This window comes from Ambystoma mexicanum, chromosome 6p, assembly GCF_040938575.1.
Source record: "Ambystoma mexicanum isolate Mex_15411 chromosome 6p, UKY_AmexF1_1, whole genome shotgun sequence".
In the NCBI taxonomy this organism is placed as follows: Eukaryota; Metazoa; Chordata; class Amphibia; order Caudata; family Ambystomatidae; genus Ambystoma; species Ambystoma mexicanum.
Genome location: NC_090935.1, coordinates 1,263,952,757 through 1,263,974,673, shown reverse-complemented (window position 1 = coordinate 1,263,974,673; position 21,917 = coordinate 1,263,952,757). Strand labels below are relative to the sequence as shown.

Sequence of the window (21,917 nt, the reverse complement as noted above, 5' to 3'; positions counted from 1 at the left end):
AACATTAAAGACGTCAGAGGTTCATCATTTAATAGTATTTCAAATACAGAAAAGCTATGCAACATGTCTGCAGTCCCATGGTCGGATGAAAATAGATACTGGGTTGAGCTGTATCGAAACCAAGAGACAAGTATGCCTGTACTCCCCTCTATTGTCAGGCACAAGGAACATTTCCAAGGCCAATGATCATAGGGCTAATTGACTGGCATACTGCAAGAGTGATTATGGATGGCAGGCTAATTGGTGGGAAGCTATGGTCATGATCAGCCCACCAGCACCTGGAAGCCAGCCTGCGTGCTGCTAGCGTGTGTGGAATAGTACAGAGGGGTACAAGGGTGCCAACCAATTATAGAGGGCCACATAATAGAGATGCCTATAGTTTGTATAACCAATAGGACGTTGTGTATTTGATGACCTTCGTAGTGACTTGCTCTAGAGGAGGGCTTAGTTGCCCCACCTGATGTTAGAGACCCAGTCACTTTCCCAGAGAAGTATGCAACGTATACCTAGATGTTCCCTTTAAGCCAATCAATTTCCCAAGTAGGTTTTTGTAGTTTGTCACGTAGATTGACGTCAATGATGACAAGTTTTTGTTATATAACCTGCTTTTTTTATGAAACTCGCTGCGTGAGAAGATCGAGCGGATGTTCGTTGATGTTCGTTGTACTCCCTGTTTTAGACAGTTGATATTAAAACGGACTTTCTTTGCCAACTTACTGAGTCAGTCTGATTATTGATTTTTGAGTATATTCTGCATCCCCATCTATCTCAAAGTATTGCTGCCTTGTCTGAAAGGGCCTAGTGTGTTGGATACACAAGTTCAGTCTGGTTCCTGAGGACATGGACAACTTTGACTTAATTGCTTCTGAGTTGTCTGTCCAACAGCAAGAAGATCTAAAAGATGTAGTGATCGCATTTCCTGATGTATTCTCAGAGAAACCAGGAAGAGTAAAAGGTACATACCACTATATCAGAATACCTAAAGTTAAAGTGGTTCATCTAAAGCCATATCGACTACCAGATGCCCGTAAACAGATAGTGATCGAGGAAGTTAATCATAATGTTGAAAGCCAATATCATTGAGCCCTCCTCAAGTTCATGGTCCTCTCCTATCGCGTTAGTCACTAAACCTGACCGTTCCTGGAGATCCTGCATAGACCTCTGTCAAGTCAATGCCATCTTGGACTTCGATGCCTATCCCATGCCACGCAACAATGACCTAATTGATAAACTCAGAACAGCCACCTATTTATCCACCCTAGATTTAAGCAAAGTACTGGCAAGTTCCTGTGTATGGGCCAGATAAGGAATAAAACTTGTTCTCAATGGCTTTAGGACTATAGTTCAAAGTCCTCCCCTTCGGCCTACACGGTGCACCAGCCATTTTCCAACTCCTTATAGATAGGATGCTACAACCCTACTCTGATTTCTGTGGAGCCTATATTGACAATATCGTCATTTATGGTAAGACTTGGGAGGACCATCTCTTCCATTTTTATACCATCATGAAAGTCCTCAGAAACACTGGCCTAACTGCTAATCCAACTAAGTGCAGATTGTCCCAATCGGCTGTAAAATAGCATGGCTTCTTCGTAGGGAATGGAAACGTGAACATGAAAAGGTAAAAGCCGTCTTGGATACACCAACCCGTAAGACCAAGAGAGACCTTAGTGCTTTCCACAGATTAATAAGGTATTACTGTAGATTTATGCCCAACTTTTTGGACAAACCAGCTCGGCTGACCAATAAACTTAAAAATGCTAACCCTAGAATTGTCATTGAAATGACAAAAACGAGATATGCTATAACATCCTGAAACACGCTCTGTGTCAGAACCCAATCCTGAAGGTAGTTGACTTCTCAAAGGTACAATACAGGTTTGAAGTCTTAAATGCAGGGACACTGCACTCCCCTACCTAATGATTTGTTTAATAAACTCTATTTAATTCGAGAAAATGACAACACTACAATCACCCATACATGAAACGAATACTGCAGCAACAGTGATCTGGTGGTTGAAACACTACAAAACTAATGTAAACAAAAAGAAAAAATGGGGACCAGAAACTTGTGCACTGTGGTTCAAAATTATATTAATTCAATTCTCATGACTAAGACCAATAGTGATATACATATCCATTAATAACGTATCTCTGTTTACACTGTCGGCCCTTTTCTTAGCATCATCAATGATATCCATAGAAAATGAGTTTGCGTTACAGACGGATGTCTCCCTTACAGGGTTAGGAGCCATGCTGCCCCAAATCTGCGACGGACTAGAACATCCCATACTATACACCAGTCGCAAGTTAGTCCCACGTGAAAAGAAAACGACTTTGTGTTAGAACTAGAGGCCCTAGCCATAAAGCGGGCTCTTATCCATCTTAGGTACTACCTATTAGGACGAAAGTTCACACTTGTCACCGACCACTCACCCATAGTTTGGATTAGCCAACGTAAAGATTCCAACCCTCTGGTCATGCAATGGTTTCTAGACCTACAACCTTATTGTTTCACGGTGGAACACTGAAAAGGAAAAGACCAGGGAAATGTAGATTTTCTTTCCCGGTTCCCCTGTGAAACAGATATGGCCTTCAGCACATGGAGGAAAGGTATGTGAAAAACGTGAAGGTGTCTCCCTATCTAGTCCCCGAGATCTGTCATCCAGGAGGCCAGGACACGGCCATCGCTTTTTGATCCAGTTCCTGGTGGTGGGCCAGTGCGAGAGGATCCCCTGGATGGGGGGGTCCTTTGGGAGTGGGACACCAACGGGTGAGATGCGGTATCCCCCTTCTTTAAACACCTTGTCCCCATCCTACCACGTAGGATATTCCAAAACAGTGCCCCCCTTTTCCGACAAGAACACTTTCGCACAACACGAAAGACAACACCAGAGCCGTTTACCTGACGTCCCAATACAAGGGTCAGGCAAAGTCAGGCAATTGATCAGAATCACACACGCCCGACGGCCCTTTCTCTTCCCCAGAGGGATAAAAGGTGGAACATGAGAGCACAGGACGAGCAAGGCAAACCGCACGTCGGTAGAGCTAACTCAGTACGGCAGTTCAAAAGGAGGAGAAAGGCGGTGCAAATTGAGAGGATACCAAGGGGGGAGAAGTGACCTTGTCCTTATTGACAGAGACCCGTGAAGCCTCAAGAGAAGGAATCGTAAGTCCGCGAACAATAGCCAGCGTGTGTTGCAGCAGATGTCAACGGTGCCCGGACGCCTCCTCCGCTGACTGCCAAGTCGTGGAGGGATGCATGGCCCAATGGTACTGGGCCTTGAGTCTACAGGCAAGAAAGCAAAGCAGTTCATCACAGCCGGTGAGTCGAGGGGAGAGCCGATAAAGAACCCAAACTATGTTGGATGAAAGTAGGAAGCAGCTAATAGAACTTTGAATAAACAGAGAACTAAAAGAGAAGGGGAAGCTTAGCAGAATCTAATACCACGTGGGTGTTCACTCGAGAAACTCTAGGAGAATACACTGCTATTTGAACTACAGTAACGAGAAGGCCTTATGAAAACGATGAAGGGGGTCAAAGTGGTCATATGGGGTCTTGTCAAATCCTCCGTACAATTTAAAAGTCTTTGACCGACAGATGATTGAGACGAATCCTGCATGGTATGAGGAATGCGTTGTAAAGATTGGCAAGAGTGAACCTGTCAGAGGGATGCTAACAAGAGGGGATGAAATATGAAGTCCCATGAACATTGTGTTGACAGGAGTGAACCCGGCGGAGGGAGGCTGGAAAGTGAAAAGTGTTCCGAACCCAAAGGAGGAAGATCCAGGGGTGGAAAATCACCACCTGAAGTTTGGTGAGAAAGGAACTGTTAAATTGAGTTGTCGAGTACGACTGTGAGAGGTCTGCGCCCGGAAGAGGGGAACCCAGGGGTAAGACCGTCACCCAAAGACATATTTGAAACAGAATGTTTGTGTTCGTTTGTTGAAAATATGAGGCCCTCGAAGGCAAAAGACTTTGTATTGAAAACAGACTTAACCAACGAAGAACCTGATAGCTGGAAAGGAATTGTCGGCTCGTACTGGGAAAGCTAGAGTGTGTGCTGTGCTCAGTAGACCCACCCACAGCCGCATTATTCAGTGGTGGCTGCGGCCTCTTTATATTCTAAACCATCGTCTTTGTCGTCTTCCTCCAATGGAGCCACCTCCAGTTTTCTCTCCAAGGAGGACAAGATCCTCGAGTCTTTGGGAAAGCAATGTTATTCCGTCTCAGGACTCCATCTGTAGCAAGGCAATGCAGATGCCCTCTTGGCTGCGGCTAACGAGAAACTGTTGTTGGAACTCAGGGAATTTCTGCCCGACTTCCCTTTTGAACAAACAAGCCTCCTTCAAGGCCGGTCTGGCAGATGTCTGGCCTATTGCTCAGGACCTCAGAGTCTTGGTGTCGAGATGAGACGGACAGCATGGATTCACGCCACTAAGTTTTCATCTGACGAGCAGGAGTGGATCCTGGATCTGATCTTCGAGGGCGTGGACCTTTTTCATTTGTCAACCCATGACGAGTGGACAAAGAAGAACACCTGCACTCAAACCGCTAATCCTTGGCCATCCTGACAAAACCTGGACAGAAATCCTTCCTGCAGTCCCAGGGCAGGACCAAGTTCAAGCCCTGCTTTTTTTCTGGCTTCAAGGGGTTCGGGGACTGCGGTACACGCCGGCCTTACGGGCCCCCCTGCGACAACAGGAGGAAGCAGCAGAGGACGTTGTGGGGGTTCTTCCGCTATCCCTCTTTGGCCCCTGACTCTGACGCCAAGAAGCAATGACATTAAGGTCAGGGAAAACAGCTTGCCTGTGGGGGGCCGTTTGACTCTGGAAGCGTCTTTTCAGCAACCTGTGGATCCTATCCATTGTCTCCATGGGCTTCAGTCTTCATCTTCCTTTGCCTCTACCATCCTCCCCTCCTCTTCATCAGATCCCGGTCATCGGCTCTTTTATGGGAGGTCCTTTCGCTCTTGGAGATGCAGGCAATGTCTATGGTACTATGTTTGCGGTACCCAAGTATAACCAGGCTGGCCTGAGGGTAGTCCTGGACCTGTCATTTCTAAATCTGTCTTTACCACTGGAACGCTTCAATATGATTACACCCACGCACATAGCCGAGTCTCTGTGTGCAGGGGACCAGGTTTATTCCCTGGACCTCAAGGATGCGTACCTGCATGTACCCATCTACCAACGGCATCAGAAGTTTCTGTGGGTAACGAGTATGTTGTACAACTTTCAGTACAAGGTGCTGCCCTTCGGCCTGAACTCAACCCCTTGTGTCTTCGCAAAGTTGATGAACGCAGTGGCAGTCCTCCGCTGGGAGGGCCATCACCTGTATCCTTATTTGGTCGACTGGCTGGTGAGGGCGGTGATCACAGAGGGGTTGTGCACTCCTGCCAGAGATTGGCGGATATCCTTCATCAGCTGGGGTTCTCCCTCAACCAGAGGAAGGTCATAGTCATGCCCATTTCAGGAACTGGTCTTCCTAGGGGTGCTTTGGCACACTACTGTACAGCAAGTGTTCCCTATGTCTGAGAGCCTCCTGTGCCTCCGCAAGGCAGTAGGGCACTTTCTGGCCGACTCGATCACCATTCAGCATGGTGGTTCCAGCACATTTTGCGCTTGATGACCTCCTGCGTGCTCACTCTACAGCACGCTCGCCTCAGGAATAGGCGCCTCCATCTCCACCTGGCGGCCATTGGTAGCTCCTGAGTTGGAGAGGGTCACAATACCACCGCTCCTACTGCCCGATCTTTGTTTGTGGCGGATCACCGGACCGTAGCCTACCCTGGTGATGACGACAGACTCCTGCCTTTCGAGCTGGGGGGCTACTCTGGAGGGCTATCTAATTTATGGAGCATGTTCAGAAAGTAAGCCCTCCTGCATAGTAATCTGGTTGAGCTCAAGGCAGTGGGCCTGACCCTGGCCCTCAGGGCGTTTTTGCCCCTCTTCCAGGACAGATCTCTTCTGGTCAGTACGTACAATTCTACTATGTTTTACCTGAACAAGCAGGATGGCACCCTCCCCCCGCCCCTCTGCATGCAGACAGTATCAATCCGGAATTGGGCCCTGACCGAGGGGATTTGGATTTCAGCAGTCCACCTCCCGAGTGACAGCAATGCGGAAGCGGACCAGCTGAGCCGATTGGGGTTCAGCACCTAGGAGTGAGAGCTGCACACCGACTCCTTGGTGCCCCTGTTCCAGCGTTTTGTGGTTCGCAAACCTGGATTTGTTTGCATCCCCTCTGAATTCCAAGTGCCCCCAGTTTGCTTCATGGGCAGGGCGGGTTCAGGGGTCTCTGGGAGATGCCTTCCAGATCTGTTGGCACAGCCGGAGGTGTTATGCGTTCCCGCCCCTCCCTCTGCTCCAGCGGACCCTCCTCAAGTTCCAGGCTTCGGTTAGGTTTTCGGATCTGCTGCAGTTGTGCTTCCAGGGTCCCGTCCACCTTCCGATCTCCAACAGGGGATTCCTGACGCAGCAGTGCGGGCGGTGGAGCCTCCGGACCCAGCCAAGCTGGCGCTGGCAGCCTGCTTCCTGACCAGCTGAGGCTTCAACATGCTAAAATGTCGGATGACAAGTGCAACATCATTCAGTAAGAATTCCCCTGAGCATGGGTTTTCTGCATCCAACACAGTGGTTAAGGCCCACCTGCATAGGCCGTACCCGGTCTGGGACCTCAATGTGGTTCTCGCAGCTTTGCAGCACAAGCCTTTCAAACCGATCGCCTCTGTGGACATCCGCTTGGTGACACTAAAGACCGTTTTACTGGAGGCTCTCATCGCTGCGCGCAGGGTTAGTAAGCTGCAGGTGCTGTCCTCGTGCAGGCCCTTCACCACATTTCAAAGCGGCGTCATCTTGCGCACTCACACAGACGTCTTGTCCAAGGTGGTCTCTCCATTTCATCTTCATCAGGATATCTGTCTGCCGGTGTTCTTCCCGAACCTGCAGTCAGAGGCAGAGAGGGCCCTGCATACCTTAGACCTCAAGGGGGTCCTCAAGTTTTATCTCTCTCGGACGTAATCCTCCAGGAAGTCTGAGGCATTGTTTGTGACGTTTGGGGGCTCCTCCCCCAGCTCTCAGGCTTCCATGCCCGTTGGATGGTCCACACTATTGTGGAGGCATACGCGGCCCATCGCAGACCTGTTCCTGAGGGAATTCATGCATATGCGGTCAGAGCCAAGGCCACGGCCGTCGCGTTTGAGAGACATGCTTCTTGGGATGTTATCAGCGAGGCGGCCAATCGGGCCACTCCATTGGCCTTCTGTTTTATTTTGATTTTTAAATTTGTTTATTGGCATTTATTTTTTGCAGCTGTTACATGGCGTTCAAATGTGCCTTTCACATGTGATAATAACAATACATTCATAATATAACATTAACATTCTAATAAACAACATTAACTGTCTCTGTGTTTTGTCCATGTGTTTCAGTAGCATATGTCCCAGGGGGTGTGGGGGAGAGAAGTAGCCAGGCTTCAACAAGAGGGGATCCTCGGGGGAACACCATAGTCCACACAAGACTCTCTTTGGTTATGTCTGCTTTCGTTGTAGGTTAGCGTAGTCTGAGGTCTTTGGTTAATGGGGGCTTATCATCAGAGGGGTGGAACATGTTTCTGGTTTGTTCTTTCCATGCCTAGAGCGCCATACTGGAGTCGTCAGTGGATCTGGCAACGCAGTCCTCCCATGCCTTGGTCTCAGCACTCACCCAACGTTCCAGTTCTCTGTGCCATACTTTGTACTGTGGTCCTGACGTTTTTTTCCAAGACATTGCGATGGTTCTTTTGGCCAGTATGCATGTTATGTCCATGAGTCTTACATAATGTTTGAGTTTGGCTAGTCTAGGATAGGTTCCCAGTAGGCACTCTTCCGGGGTCCATTTATACTTGGTCATGCCTGCTTTCTCGCACATCTGTCTTATTTTGTCCCACAGGGACCGTATTTTGGGGGATTCCCACAGCATGTGGATCAAATCAGCTTTTTCCCCCTTGCACAAGACACAATTGGGTTGTGTTCGCTTGTTAAATGTCTCTATTCGGCATGGGGTTAGGTAAGTGCGGTGCAGTACGTTCAGCTGTATCTGCTGGAATCTGTGATTTCTGGACACCTTTTTAGGGAATGAAAGCTCTGTTCCACTCCCCTTCTGTCATTTCTCGACCAATGTCTGCTTCCCACTTACTGGGTACCTATAAAGACGGCTTCCTCCCTTTAGGCTATAGAACTGTCTGTGGTATCTGCCAGACACATATACAATCCACCCTTTCCAATTTAAGATAGGTACACAAGATCATTCAAAAAATATACATATTTTAATGTCTATCAAATTCATCAAACACAGTTATAAAAAGATCAACCTACATATTATAAAAAACTATTGTTTAACAAAAAAGTGTCTTTCTCTTATAAACACCATTTTATTGCAGTGAGTATGCTTCACAACACATTTCCCGCGTTTTTCAACCCGACCATTGCATATACCCGCAATTGGCTATATTTTCAATGCAACATTCCCCCTTTCCTAGAGGAAAAAAGTGTGTCAACACTAGACATGTGTTTCTGGACTCTATATACGATTTACAAATACATTTCAAACAAATTTCTCCTTGTATTTGCCATAGATTCTGTCTTCAGGACACATTTTCTTTTCATCACGCAGTCATATTATATGTGTAGCATACTAAGAACAGGTGTTCCCCAACTGATCTATAAGATTAAAACAGACAGACATACATATAAATATCATGTGTGACTTTGTGTATTGTATCAACAAAACAGATAACTCAAATACATGTTCTACTATTCCTTTTAAAAAAAAAACCAAGGGAATGACAACCTTGATCACCACTAGATCAGAGTTATCTCACCACCAAATCTTTCTATGTTCAGTGTCCAATTTACTTAGCCCATGCTTACTTGGAACATCTTCTGACTTGCTATTTCGTCATTGCTATATCTATTAGTAGTATGCAGCAGACTATTCTCAATTATATACATTCACATCACAGGGTATTGTGCAAATACCTTGTACTTTCATTTCTTGGTGCACCCCCTGTGAATCCTTTCCAGCTTCAAGGACCCGTGTACGCAACCAGCCGTTTAGCAAAATTTCTCTAAGCGGCAGTGTGCCTACAATATAACAGAAAAACGGGAGAGAACCGGGATTATTATCCCATAATATTCTAACAGGCCCATGTTGTCTATCCCTTCCTCCCTGGGTCTTACCACGGTTAAGGCAAGCAGACTTCTGCGTCCTCTTTCTGCAGTAAGAAGTATTTCTCTTTGCCGATCGTTTGTAACGACTCGGAGTGCCACGTGATAGAATCTATGAAACCAACATATCTGAGGTAAGTAACGCTGTTTATATCTCTTGTCTCCACCTCCCCTCTACTTGGTTTCTTAATTTACCTTAAGCGATTCGCTGTGTCGCCTCGTCTCTTTCGCCTCTGCGCGGGAGTCCGTTTCCACAGCGTACTCGCGTGAAAAGGCGCATCATGTCAGTTATATTTACCTCGTATGCGTGATGACATCATGATGCTTGCGTGCTAGATCGCGTAGCGAACTACTCCACCATCCAAGATTCATGGGTGCTGTAGTATTGCAGGCTAGGTATGTGACTAATCGCTGACATTTTATCCAAAACGCGGGTAATCTTAATTTGTTTACTTTCTTACATATTCGGCGCACTTGATAATTAATCTTGCAAAGAGTGTGTTTGTATGCCGTATGTCTAAGCATTTATTAAATGCCACTATTTCAAGCAGTCTACGGATGCATTTTAAATCAAAAACACATCAAGGCAGCATATAACTATGTTGTGTTTTAAAAGGCACAAATTGCCTGCAGACTTAATGCAGAAGGCCATCTCAGGGTCATGTTTGAAGTAGTTCAAACCAATACTCTTTTGCCTTTCTGTGATGTGGTCCTTCAGTGTACAAACAGCCCCCATTCTATGGCAATGTTAATGCCATCTTTGACTGTGTTAAGGTCAAAAATCAATTTCTGTTCTATTTTTCTTCATTTCAAATCTCTTTCCCCCCCTCTCGGGTGGGGTCCAATTACATCAAACATGAAGGAAATTGATTTAAAAGGCAGAAAGTGGGTACTAAAGGATTTTTCGAATTGCAATACAAAAGGGGCCATCTATGTGATAAAATGCCCGTGTGGGCTGCTATATGTCGGAAAAACTAAAAGACCTATACGACAGAGGATCTGTGAGCACAGGTCCTGTGTTAAAAACAAAGTACCTGACAAGCCACTTGTGGCACATTTCAACTCAGCCAAACACACTTATGAGGATATCCGCTGATCTATTATTCAAATAATTGGACCCCAATCACTTCTATGTAGTTGTCAATGGAAACTCGTAATTCATCTCTAAATGCTGGGTCTTTCAGGGCTTCTAAGGGCATTCTTCAGATGGGGATCGGGGGTCTGGGACCAGTGTGGTTCCATTCCACTAAGAGCGGGGAGTGATCCATGATAGTTCTTCCCAAGTATTGTGCTCTTCCCACTTGGGGCAAGTGTTCCCTGTCTATGAAGATATAATCTAGCCTCATGTGTAGGTCATGCAGGGACGTGAAATATGAATATCCTTGCGTTGCCGGATGTAGTTCTTGCCATGCATCCGCCAGGTCTAGCCTGTCCGTAATGGCGGCCAGGGCAGTTGTTGCCGCCGATGGGCCTTTTGGTTGGGGTGTCGATCTGTCCAGCAATGGGTCGTGTACACAATTGAAATCTTCCCCCCTCCCACCCCCCAGATGAAAAGGCCATTCCTCTATTGCGTGATTCTGGAGTACAGTGAGTTCAGGTAAACCGGGATATTGTTATTGGAGAGATAAGAGTTCACTTTGCATATTTCTGTTTGTTCAATGTGCCCCCATATTAACACAAATCTGGGCCTATCTCTGACTTGGTCAGGCGGAATGGGAGTTGTGGGTGGATCAAGGTGTAGACTCCCCTGGCGTATTTAGAGTAAGTAGTAGCAAATCCCCGTCGCCCCTAGTACGTTTGGAGTCTGCCCATGGAGTGTACTGTGCAGTGGGTATCTTGCAGCAGTGCTATCTCCACCCCTTTTCTGTGTAAATTGGATTTAATTATGTTCCTGCGGAGGTAAGTGCTCAGACCTCTCACGTTCCATGTCATCATTTTTATTGTTGCAGTCATCGTGGCTCAGAGAGGGTGTTACGGGTGTCTTGCTTCCTCGACTTGGTTGCTCGGGGTTGTGGTTTGGTTGCCGAAGACACCTCCTGTGTGTGGGTTAGGGCCCATCCTTATCCCACCTCCCGCTCACCTCCCCCCTTCTTCATGGTATTACTTGGAGACTTACCAACGGTAGTAACTTTCATTCTGGTGAATGAGAACAACAAACTGGTCAACTTTGAACTGCCCGCAGCAGTTGCTTCCAACTTGCAGCGCTCAGGGGCACCCAAGCGTTCTGGGCCTTGCCAGGCCTTTCGGTGCGGGCGGTGTGTTGGCTGGCATTCGGCCTACATGTTTTCTGGAGGGGTGGGTCGACATCATTGGTGCAGGTGTGGGTCTTTGCGCTCCTGCACGATGCTGCTATCGTAGTGTTGTAGTTCCTAGTACGGTCCAATAGTCCATTCTTTCATTATGCGAGCATCAACGGTTTCCTGTTTCTTTAGATGTTCATTAACTTGTGGTCGCTTTCGTTGTTCCTTCCTTATCGTCTGCGAGGTTATTGTGTTCGAGCCACATATTTTTTTATTTTTTATTTGTTTATGGTTCAGTTACAAAATGTAGAACCTTTACAAAACAAAATTTAAAAGAACAATAAAATATTTACATTTACAACGGATAAACTTTACATCCTATCATAACACAACTTAAGATAGAGGATATCACATCTGACACTTTATATCCTCTAATTCTTAAAACTAAGAAGATCTTTTTCAATATGCTTGCACAGACTAACCAATTCAAATACCAGGGGTTTATGCGTGCCTTGCATCATTCGTACCCAAAGAAATTGCAGACCGTCCTCATAGTCAATATTTCCGAGTTGGTTGGTCCTCATTGATTTAAAGTGTGGACACTCAAGAATGAGGTGTTTCATGGTCTCAATGGGCTTGTTACATGAGGGGAAACAACATTTTATTTCATTAGATTCCCCTTTGTTGATCCAATTTACAGTTCTTTCCCTAGTGTGATATAAGTTCAGTCTGTACCATATGTACGCTTGTCTGGTGTGGTTACATGGAAATAAAACAACATGATCGAATCTGGGAATGCGTTGTTTGAGAAATGCACCATACTCTTTGTACATTTTGTATGTGGATATTCTTTCTATTGTAAGCAGCCAATCCTTTTCAAAGAGCTTCTTTTTGGCAAAACCTGGACACTGATGGACATCTTCAATAGTAATGCATAAAGAATTCAAAAGATGTTGCATATTAAGATGGTATTTGGTAAAGGAAGCTGAAGTGGAAGAGTCCAACATACTTTTCAGGTCTTCGTATAATGAATTCTTTGGAGGGAAATGGATTTTTACATAGCCAGACAATTGTCGCCATTTCCAGCGTCCAGATAATGCAACCAACTCAAACCAATGGCGTATTACTGCATTTGGTATGGACATCGGGAGGTGCATAGCAGATTTATCAATGAACGCTGTGTGGAGTCTAGGATTGCACGCATGTCACATAGGCACATATCCAAGGAATACAAAATGACACTTTCTATTTTTAACGTCAAAAAATCAATCATAGGTGTTAATGAGAATTTGCAATATTTTGAATAGATCCTTTTTAGTTGGGACAGTAGGGGGCGTGACTTATTTTTAATCAAATCTGTCCATGCTTTAATTGAATTTTGGGCAGTGAGATTGTACCCCAAATAGATCGCACTGGAAGTGCTTGGGATTTGAGTTTTCATAATCTCCCATTGGTATCCCTTACTATTTTGTTTAGTGCCAAATTTCAAAATAGCCGTTTTTGCAGGATTTGGAGTCAGATTGTGTGCAACTGCAAATTCCTCAAAAAGTAATAGCTTTGTTTGCAACCCGGCCAGCGTAGGGTCAAAGACAATGATATCATCTGCAAACGCAATCTTTCTAATCCGTAATGAGCCAATTTTAACAGAGAACAGATTGCTTTGTTCCCATTCCTTATCAAGGTCAGAAAGATATAAATTAAAGAAAGTTGCCGCTAGATTGCAGCCTTACTTAAGACCAATGAATGTTCTGATTGGCTCAGTAGTTCTGCCGTCTGCTGAAATTTTTATTTTGTAGGAGGTGTTATTCTAGAGTTTAATGAACCAATAGAGTAATACTGTAGGGATTCCCATGGTCCTCATTTTATTCCACAAAAGATTAAGTTCCACGTTATCAAAAGCTGATGACACATCTGTCATGGCTATATAGACAGAGTAAGAATTCTTTCCCTTGGTGCCAGCGATCATATGAGACATAATAGCAGCATTCAATGAGGTACTCATACGCTTCCTAAAACCTGTTTGGTATTTCGAGTAGAGGTTGTTTTCCTCGATTAATTTTTCAAGATCATGTAAGAGGAGAATTGCAAACAGTTTCGCATCCGTATCAATCAGAGAGATCAGCCTGTAATTCTGTGGAAGAGAAGGATCGCCCTTTTTGAATATTGGAACAATATTCGCTGAAGTCCATAAAGGGGGAATATAACCAGTACTAATGATGGAATCTAATTTAGTTTTCAAAATTCCCACCCAAAACTCAGGTTCAGCTTTATAAAGGCAAGGTGGAAGGCCATCGGGGGCTCCTGATTTGGAGTAAGATATTTTCGAGATTGCCCATTTAAGATCTTCCAGTGACCATTCCAAACGGGCGATCCTGCTGTAACACAGCTGTACATTTGGCACAGACTCAAATTTCGTTGGAATGTGAAATTTTGCTGTTATATAGTCATATCATACTCGGTCAGATATACAGAAAGATATGGCCAGTGCAATGCTTTTGTTGTCGCTTTTGATAGTACGCCATATTATTTGAGTATCGTATGATGATATGGCTCTCATAAGGTCACAATTCTCTCTATTATACCTACCTGCTGGATTTGTAACCGCATAATCCGACATTGCAATACTCCTAGGCCTGAAGTTTTGCGTTGTCTAAGTGCCTTATTTTTCTCTCTTTTTAGGAGCTTGCAAGTAGAGTCAAACGGGTGATGATGGTCTCTCTTAATGTACCTTTTACTAAAAAGGGTAAGAGCATTATTGATCACATCGGAATAACAATAATCAATGAGATTTCAATTTTGGTATTAGGAGGACCGATTGATCGTATTTTGTGCGAGACATGCTTAACAAATTGCTGGCACAAACCCTGACTCCATCTAATGGAAACTTGAGGACGATCAATCTCTACTAGAGCCAAGGCTGGCGCAATGGTTAATAGTTAACATTCCAGTTTCAGATTACAGGAAATCTGTGCGTGGTCACTAGATAATATGCGACTGCATTTCAAAGGTGATATGGGAGCGGAAAGGGTTCGAGTAACGAATATGAAGTCAATCGTCAATGATTTAGATCCTCGAGACAATGTAATTTGCGACTTCATATCGTCACTTACAACCATGTCCATATCCCAATCACCTAATAACTCTCTGAATTTTGCACCCCTTCCACGTGATAGATGGGAAGATTTTAGTGATCCACACTCGCTCAGGTCCCTACAATCGCAATTGAAATCACCACCGATGATGATTTCTAAAGATTGATATTTACTGGATATAGTCATCAAGTTCATCCAGCATTGCATCAATTGAGATGCCGGCAGGATTCCAGTATAGAGACATTTTTAGAATTGGAGGGTATTTCGACGAGTTAATCTCCACTAGTACACCCAGTAAGCTTGCTGATTCCCATACCCACTTTGACTGTAAATTGACCGAGTTATTGATGGCAATTGCAAGGCCACAACTTGGTCGGCCTTGAAGAGACCTCTTTGCAAGCATATAATACATTGTTTCCTGTAGTATTAGAATCGTTGCGTAGCCACATGTGTTCCATGAGAGAACTTTGAGAAGAGTATTTTCGAGATGCTATGAAGTAGTAGGTAAACTTTTAGACCCCAAGATGGCAGTAATCATTGGTTCAAGCCATGGAATACCTTTTGTGGTTGCTACATGGGTTAGTAGCACATGCAAGTCACCATCAGCACTATAGTTGATTTTTTGAGCAAATTCGCCGCTATCACAGCAATGGCAGGGTCAATATAAGCTAAGAAATCATTGGCTATTGATTCTAGTTCAAAAGTGGATAGTGGATAGGTTCAGTCCTTGATTTTTAAGCTCATCACGGTTAAACCAAAGAAACTTCAAAATAGTCTCGGAGCTCAGATAACATATAGCTCTACAGTTGTCAGTCTGGGCTATGGATACTCTCAAGATGTCCTTGGATTTAACCATTCTCAATTGAGGAATTCGTGAGAATAGGGACAGGATAAAAGATCGATTAATGCGCTTCCCAGCAGTCGAGATCCTATTTCCCTCGAGGCCAATAAGATAGAGTTTTTTGTTTGCCTCGGGTGGATTCTCGAGATTTTTCTCTTCAATTCGAGAAGGGACAATGGCTTCCACCCTCCTCATCTGCGATGTGGGTGCTGGTAACGCGTTGCTTGGTGTTTCAACATTCAGAGCACCATCATATAAAGCCTTTCCAAAGTTTCAAGTATTTCATGATGGAAGTTCATAGGGCTTTTATTTCGATTCGAGGGGGAGGCAATGTGTCCTCCCTGATCATCTTCGCTGGAAGAGTTGGTAACACCTTCGTTAGTGTTTCAACACTCAACAAGCCATCCTCAAAAGCTTTTTTTCAATATTTAAAGTGGGTCCTGATGGGACTTCACTAGGTCCTTGGTGTCGATCTCAGGGACAGATCTGCTAAGCGCAGGACCATGTATGGAAATACGGTTGGGAGCAAAAGTAGTTTTTATCACCTCACTATCAGTTGTATAGTTCTTTTTAGGTGAGGCAGACTGTCCAATTCTCGACTCATTGGCTAGAGGGAGAACCTTATCCTTGCCATTTGTCTTTCTTGAAGGTTTAACATTACATTGATCAGATTCAATGTCTAATTGTGTAACTTTGCCCTTACCGTTTACCATATTTGAAGAGTGGCTATTACTAATCTCATTTTTTTTCAATGAAGTCCCTGGACAACATGATGGCTCAGTGCACACGGCACTATATGATTTTCTCATGAGTGAGTTAAAATCATTGTTGATTTTTAAGTCATTTTTAGAGATGCATTGTTCAAGAATGACATCTTTCCTAGTCGTACAGCTTCTTCCCGAGATCGGAAAATAGCTATTCAAGTTTAATTCAACATTTGGAAAAGAAGTCTCTTCAGACACTTTAGCCTCTATTCCGATTGCTCTTGATTCGGCAATGACCAGAGGGCTTTTGACAGAGATATCAGCAGGGGCGGACTTGATATTTGTCAATTTCGCAGATTCCAATAGATTTTTAGAAGTGGATTCAATCTTTTTGTTTCTTGGTTTCGTTTTTGGTTTAGATCTTGGGGTCGGTATGAGTGCCTCCTGACTTTCTTTTGAAAGTTGCTGTACGTCAATAATTTCCTCATCAGAAATTACTATCACCATTTCTTGTTCAGAAATCTGAAAGCCATCAGGGATCAGTGATACAGAATTATTGGCCACATTGTTAGTGGACTTTTTGGCCATGGCTTCCTTTCTCCTCTTAGCATTTCTTTTCATTGCTCTTAAATGCGTCTTTTTTGCACGGCGCAACATGAAGGAGAAATTCTCTTCAGAGTTGGAGCATTCTTGTTCTTTCAGCTGCTGTTCATTGAGTACCTTCACTAAAGTCGAAGGACTGTCCGGACAGTCAGCTGGATGAACTAGTTTGGCTAGTTGGGAAGTAATTATGAGATTCATTGCCTCTGCTGAAGCTTTGAGTTATTTTATTTCTCAAGTGCAATTGCACGGCAAAGGGGCAAGGGGGATACCTGGCGGCTGGGTAGGAAGAGAACCTACCTCGTCACAGGATTGGGTACCTTTTTCAAGTTGGGCAGGGGCAGAGTATGTGGGCTGACTGTTGATAGATCGTATAGTGTCAGTAGCAATAATGAATTCTCCTACCTTGTCCATTTGGGAACATAGATGATGCAAAGTACCTTTTACCTCCTTCAATTCTAAATGGGTCAAATCATGACCCTTATCCAGTAGATATGGGTTTTAATGATCACTGGAAAGGTACATGGAGATTGCAAGTCTTTCTCGACAGTATCGATGAGACCCTCTGGAGGGTCGATTTGGGAGGGCCTAATACAGACATCTGCCGAATCAGATGAATATGAGAGACGCGGTGGCAGCAATTCATAATTAATATCCTGGTGGCAGTGTCTATCAGGCTCATTTGCAAAACTTTGATCGCACAGTTATTGAGAGCGTATCATTTGAGTCTTTTTTGAAGGGCCATAGACAAGCGGAGTTAGCGTGCCAATAGCACGAGACACCTGGTCATCTAGGGCAACCATATTTTTTATAATAAGGTCATGATGGTCATTGGGAGGTAAGTCGGACAATGGGTATTCAGAACAGCTTCCGTATACTTCATCTGGGGGCAAAACTACAGAGCTGTTAGTCTTCCCATAACCGAGGGTGGGTGCGGAAAAAGGGGTCGATGATGAACTCATTTCATTGGCATGTATCATAACCACATGTGGTGGCAGACTTGGGCAGGCATTGACCTCCCCAGGAGTACATGAGGTCAGTGCTTCCAAGACAGCAGGTTCGATATAAGATGTACGGCCACGGCAGACAAGCAAATCGATACTGGTAGATGTGAGTGCCATAGTACCTAATTCGTTGCATTTACTCCGCAGTCCAGCAGCCATGACCAAAAAATATTGTGGGGTTTCCAAGAGTTAGGTACGCAAGCTCAAATTATTGGGGGTAAGTGAATGGTTAGTGATTTTAGCTTGATGGAATGAGAACTTGCACAAACGTACGTGAACGCAAGCAAGCAAGTACTTGGAAAAACACAGTGCAAAAATAAAGCAAGAGAAACAACCCACTGTGTAATATTCTGCTTATAAACCTATTCAATTTCCCCTATTCGAACCACAGGGCAAGTTAGGAATATAAGTAAGCAAACACATAACATCACAACACCATCACCGAATCAGCCAACAGCGTACTTTCCTGTACTTCGTGTGCGCACGCGGGTGCGCTGCACACACTGTATTTGAAATTGAGGGGGCGGGGTGAAGGGCAGGATTTAGAGCGCTGGCCCAATCAATTAGAAGCTGAAATCAAGTGAGAATGGGAGAGTTTAGCGCATACACTGAGGAATAGGTATGACACTAAACGTTATTATTCCAATAAAAAGCGCTAAAGTCAATTTCTTTATTTACATTACTGAGTTGAATTAGGCAACTTCTGTGTTACCATGAAGGACGTCCGCTCTGCGATAGTCCCGCTGAGTGGCAGAGAGAGTCCTTGTAGGTTGAAGGTCCGTGACAGCAGACAAGTTCAAAGTAAGCTTTTCCAACAGCCAACAGCGTATTTTCCTATACTTCCGCGTGCGCACATGGGTCCGCTGCACACACTGTATTTGAAATTGAGGGGGCGGGTGAAGGGCGGGATTTAGAGCGCTGGTCCAATCAATTAGAAGATCACTGAGTTGAATTAGGCAACTTCCGTGTTACCACGAAGGACGTCCGCTCTGCGATAGTCCCGCTGAGCGGCAGAGAGAGTCCTTGTAGGCTGAAGGTCCGTGACAGCAGACAAGTTCAAAGTAAGCTTTTCCAACAGCCAACAGCGTACTTTCCTGTACTTCCGTGTGCGCCACATATTCGCTGCAGCTGGAGTTTCTAAGAAGATGGCTTTTCCTTTGTACAGTACTTTGAGGCGCGATGGGTACAGTAGCATGTACTTGAGATTGAGTTTCCGTAATCTTGCTTTCACCGGAATGAATGAGTTCCTTGCACATTGCACTGCGGGAGTGTAGTCCGGGTACATGACTATCGTGGCATCTTGTCTCTTGATTTCCCCACCTTCTCTGCAGAATCGCAGAATTGTCTCTCTGTTGCGGAAGTTTAGGACTTTCGCGATTATTGGACTTGGGTAGGAGCCCGGGGGAGGTCTCTTCTGTAGGGACCTGTGGGCCCGTTCTATCAAAAATCCCTGGGAGAGTTTGCCTACCCCAATTTCTTGTTGTAGCATTGTTTCTATGAATTCTGTTGGGTCTGGGCCTTCCATGTCTTCCGGGACACCCAGAATTCCGATATTGTTGCGGCGGGCTCGCCCTTCCGCATCCTCCGATCGTGCCTCCAGTCGTGCCACTTTCAGTTCAAGGTCTTGGAATCTAGTTTTCAGGTCCATCATATTTTCAACGTTGTCCTGTAGTGTGGCCTCTGCAGTAGTCACTCTTCAGTCAGGTTGCAGGCATCCTGTCTCATCAGCTGCATGTCTGACTTAACTTCTTCTATTTTGGTATCGATAAAAGTGCGGAACGCTGCTATGGCCTGCAGGACTTGCTTATCTTTAGGGTCGCCTTCCTGGGTCAGTGGTTCTTCGGCGGCCATTGCGTCTTGTTGCTGTTTGGGCCTGACTGTTGTGTAGGATTCCATTATTGCAGTTTTCAGTTTACTTTTAGGGGGAGACATCCCGTATCTCTGAGTTTTCAGGCTGCTGCCGTGTGTCAGCGGTAGTTGCCCTCAGCCTCTTCTGCTCCGTCACAGGGCCCGTCGCGTCATCTGCCCACTCAGAGCTCGCTTCCCGGCTTACCGCAATCGGTTGGGCAGTAATTGTCCAGCGTGGCCGCTCCTAGTCGCTGTCATGATCTCTGCTTCCAAAAGGTCAGGACTTACCCAACTCCCTTGGAAGCAGACCCATAACCCAGGTTCTGAGTGCCAACCAGTCCCAATTGGGACCTTTTGGTCCCTGTCCTGGCGCCAGTGGCACCAGGCTCATAAATATGCCCAGTCCCAGCACTGGAAGCGCCGGGCTCATAATGCTTGGGTGGACTTACCTACAGCAGACCATGCTGCTTACTTACCTGCCAGATGAGCCTCTAATCCTCTTCTGTTTGGGACTACCTTTCCTGTTGGGTGGGGCAGGAGCCACTCCCTAGGTTCAGAACACTGGAACTCTTCTGGAAAGCAGGAACTCTTTTCTTACCTAGGCGAGGCTGTTGAAGGAGACACCTAAGCACTACAGGAGGCTATTTAAACCACACCCGAGGGATGAATTTTGCATCCTCTGCAGCAGAACGCTCATCGTGTCTTCTGCATCTGATCCTGGGCCTAAGGGAAAAAGGCTTACCATCCTGAATCCAGTCTTCGGCAACACCTATAAAGACAAGAAAGAACAGGTTAGCATTACGGTCTTCAGTGACAGCGCTTCTCTTACCTGGTCCATCGGCTGTCACCAACGCCTCGCGCTGCATTCCGGCATCTGAAAGACAAAGGCTTACCTACTCTTCGCGTGCTCCGGAGGTCTTCGCACTGCATTCCGGCATCTGAAAGACAAAAGCTTACCAACGCTTCGCATGCTCCGGAGGCCTTCGGCGCTGCATCCCGCATCTGAAAGACAAAGAAGGTGCGTTTAAAGACATTGGGTAACTTTATTACTCACGTGCCATTACTCCTTCCCACGCCGAACCCAGTGGGTATTCCGGCACCCTCCAGCAGCTCCGAACTTGCACCTGCAAGATAAAAGGACAGTTAGTGCGCATCGTGAAGCAGGCAACAAGCGCTTACTTACGTGCTTCCAGGCGCTTCTTTTCCTCACACGGGTTCCATCCTCAACTCACTTCAGCCCGTCATCCGCCATCGCCGGAACCCTGCAAAACAAGAGACGTCATTACAAAAGACTTTTAAAGACATTTGAAATACTCGGAACTTACCGTTCGTGCAGTAAACGACGGACAGCAGTCCTCTGAGGTCAAGAGGCCTGCACCCTTACCCAGTGAAGAAACTGGTTACGGCACCCTGCCCCGAGGCAGATGGAGAGCTCGGCGTTCACTTACCTAAGGTGAGAGCGTTAACCTTTGGGGTTCTACAGGAGAAGAGAAGGGGAAGAAGAGAGAGACACCCAATAACCCCAGTTCATTAATCCCATATTTTCTATCTGCAGACATCTTACTCTTCGAGTCAGACATACAGTGCAGAGAGGTCCAGCCCAAAGAGCCAACCGTGTGTTACACATCACCTTTGAAGATACGGTATTCGCCCAGTCAAGACCGGCGCCTCTGCGGGAATCAGGTGAGCGTTACAGTCGCAGCAGGGGTTTTATGTCCCCCTACCTTCTTCTCCTTCGGGGCTTCTTTCGTGCTGGCGTTGGCCCCGTACCAGTGCGTAGTCCAGGGAGCAGGGTTTGCGGTACCTTCTTCACCGGGTTGTGGCTCCCCGCAGGTGCCGGGGGTCCAGCGGTGAGCACGGGTCCTGTCTGAGGAGTCCTCTTTGTCCAGGATGGGCTCCCAGCTGATCTATTCTGCTTCGCCACGGCTTACTTGATAGTGGCGGTCGCTGCCATCTTGTGAATCGGAGGGCTCTGCTTCACTCATTCCGTTTCCTTATTGTGCGGGTCAGATTTCCTCGCGGAGGCAGCGTCAAGGGTAGAAAAACGGTTCCCCTTCACGCTGCTGCTGAATTTATGCCCATATGTTGCGTTTTATCTGAGCGATATGGTCCGTTACAGGATCTCGGCCAGGAGTGCTGGTGGATTCTGTCTTCACACCATGCGTGCTAGCCACGCCCCCCTCCGTTGGCCTTCTGTTAGCACTACTCACTGGAGACCTGTTCCAAGCATGATACAAAGTTTGGCCAGGCGGTTCTGAAGAACCTTTTTTGCTTCGCCCTAGATATGAGGAAGGTTGTCACAGCTCCACCTTATTTTCTTGTTTGGTAGAATAACCCACAATGATGGAGGAAAGGGGACGGGACGTTTGAGTAGTTAAAG

General features: G+C 45.8%; 1 protein-coding gene across 2 annotated transcripts in view; it reads left to right on the top strand.

Moving 5' to 3' along the window:
* Positions 1–21,917, top strand: part of UHRF2 (ubiquitin like with PHD and ring finger domains 2) — a 1,897,232-nt gene that overhangs the window by 1,025,231 nt on the left and 850,084 nt on the right. The window lies entirely within an intron of this gene.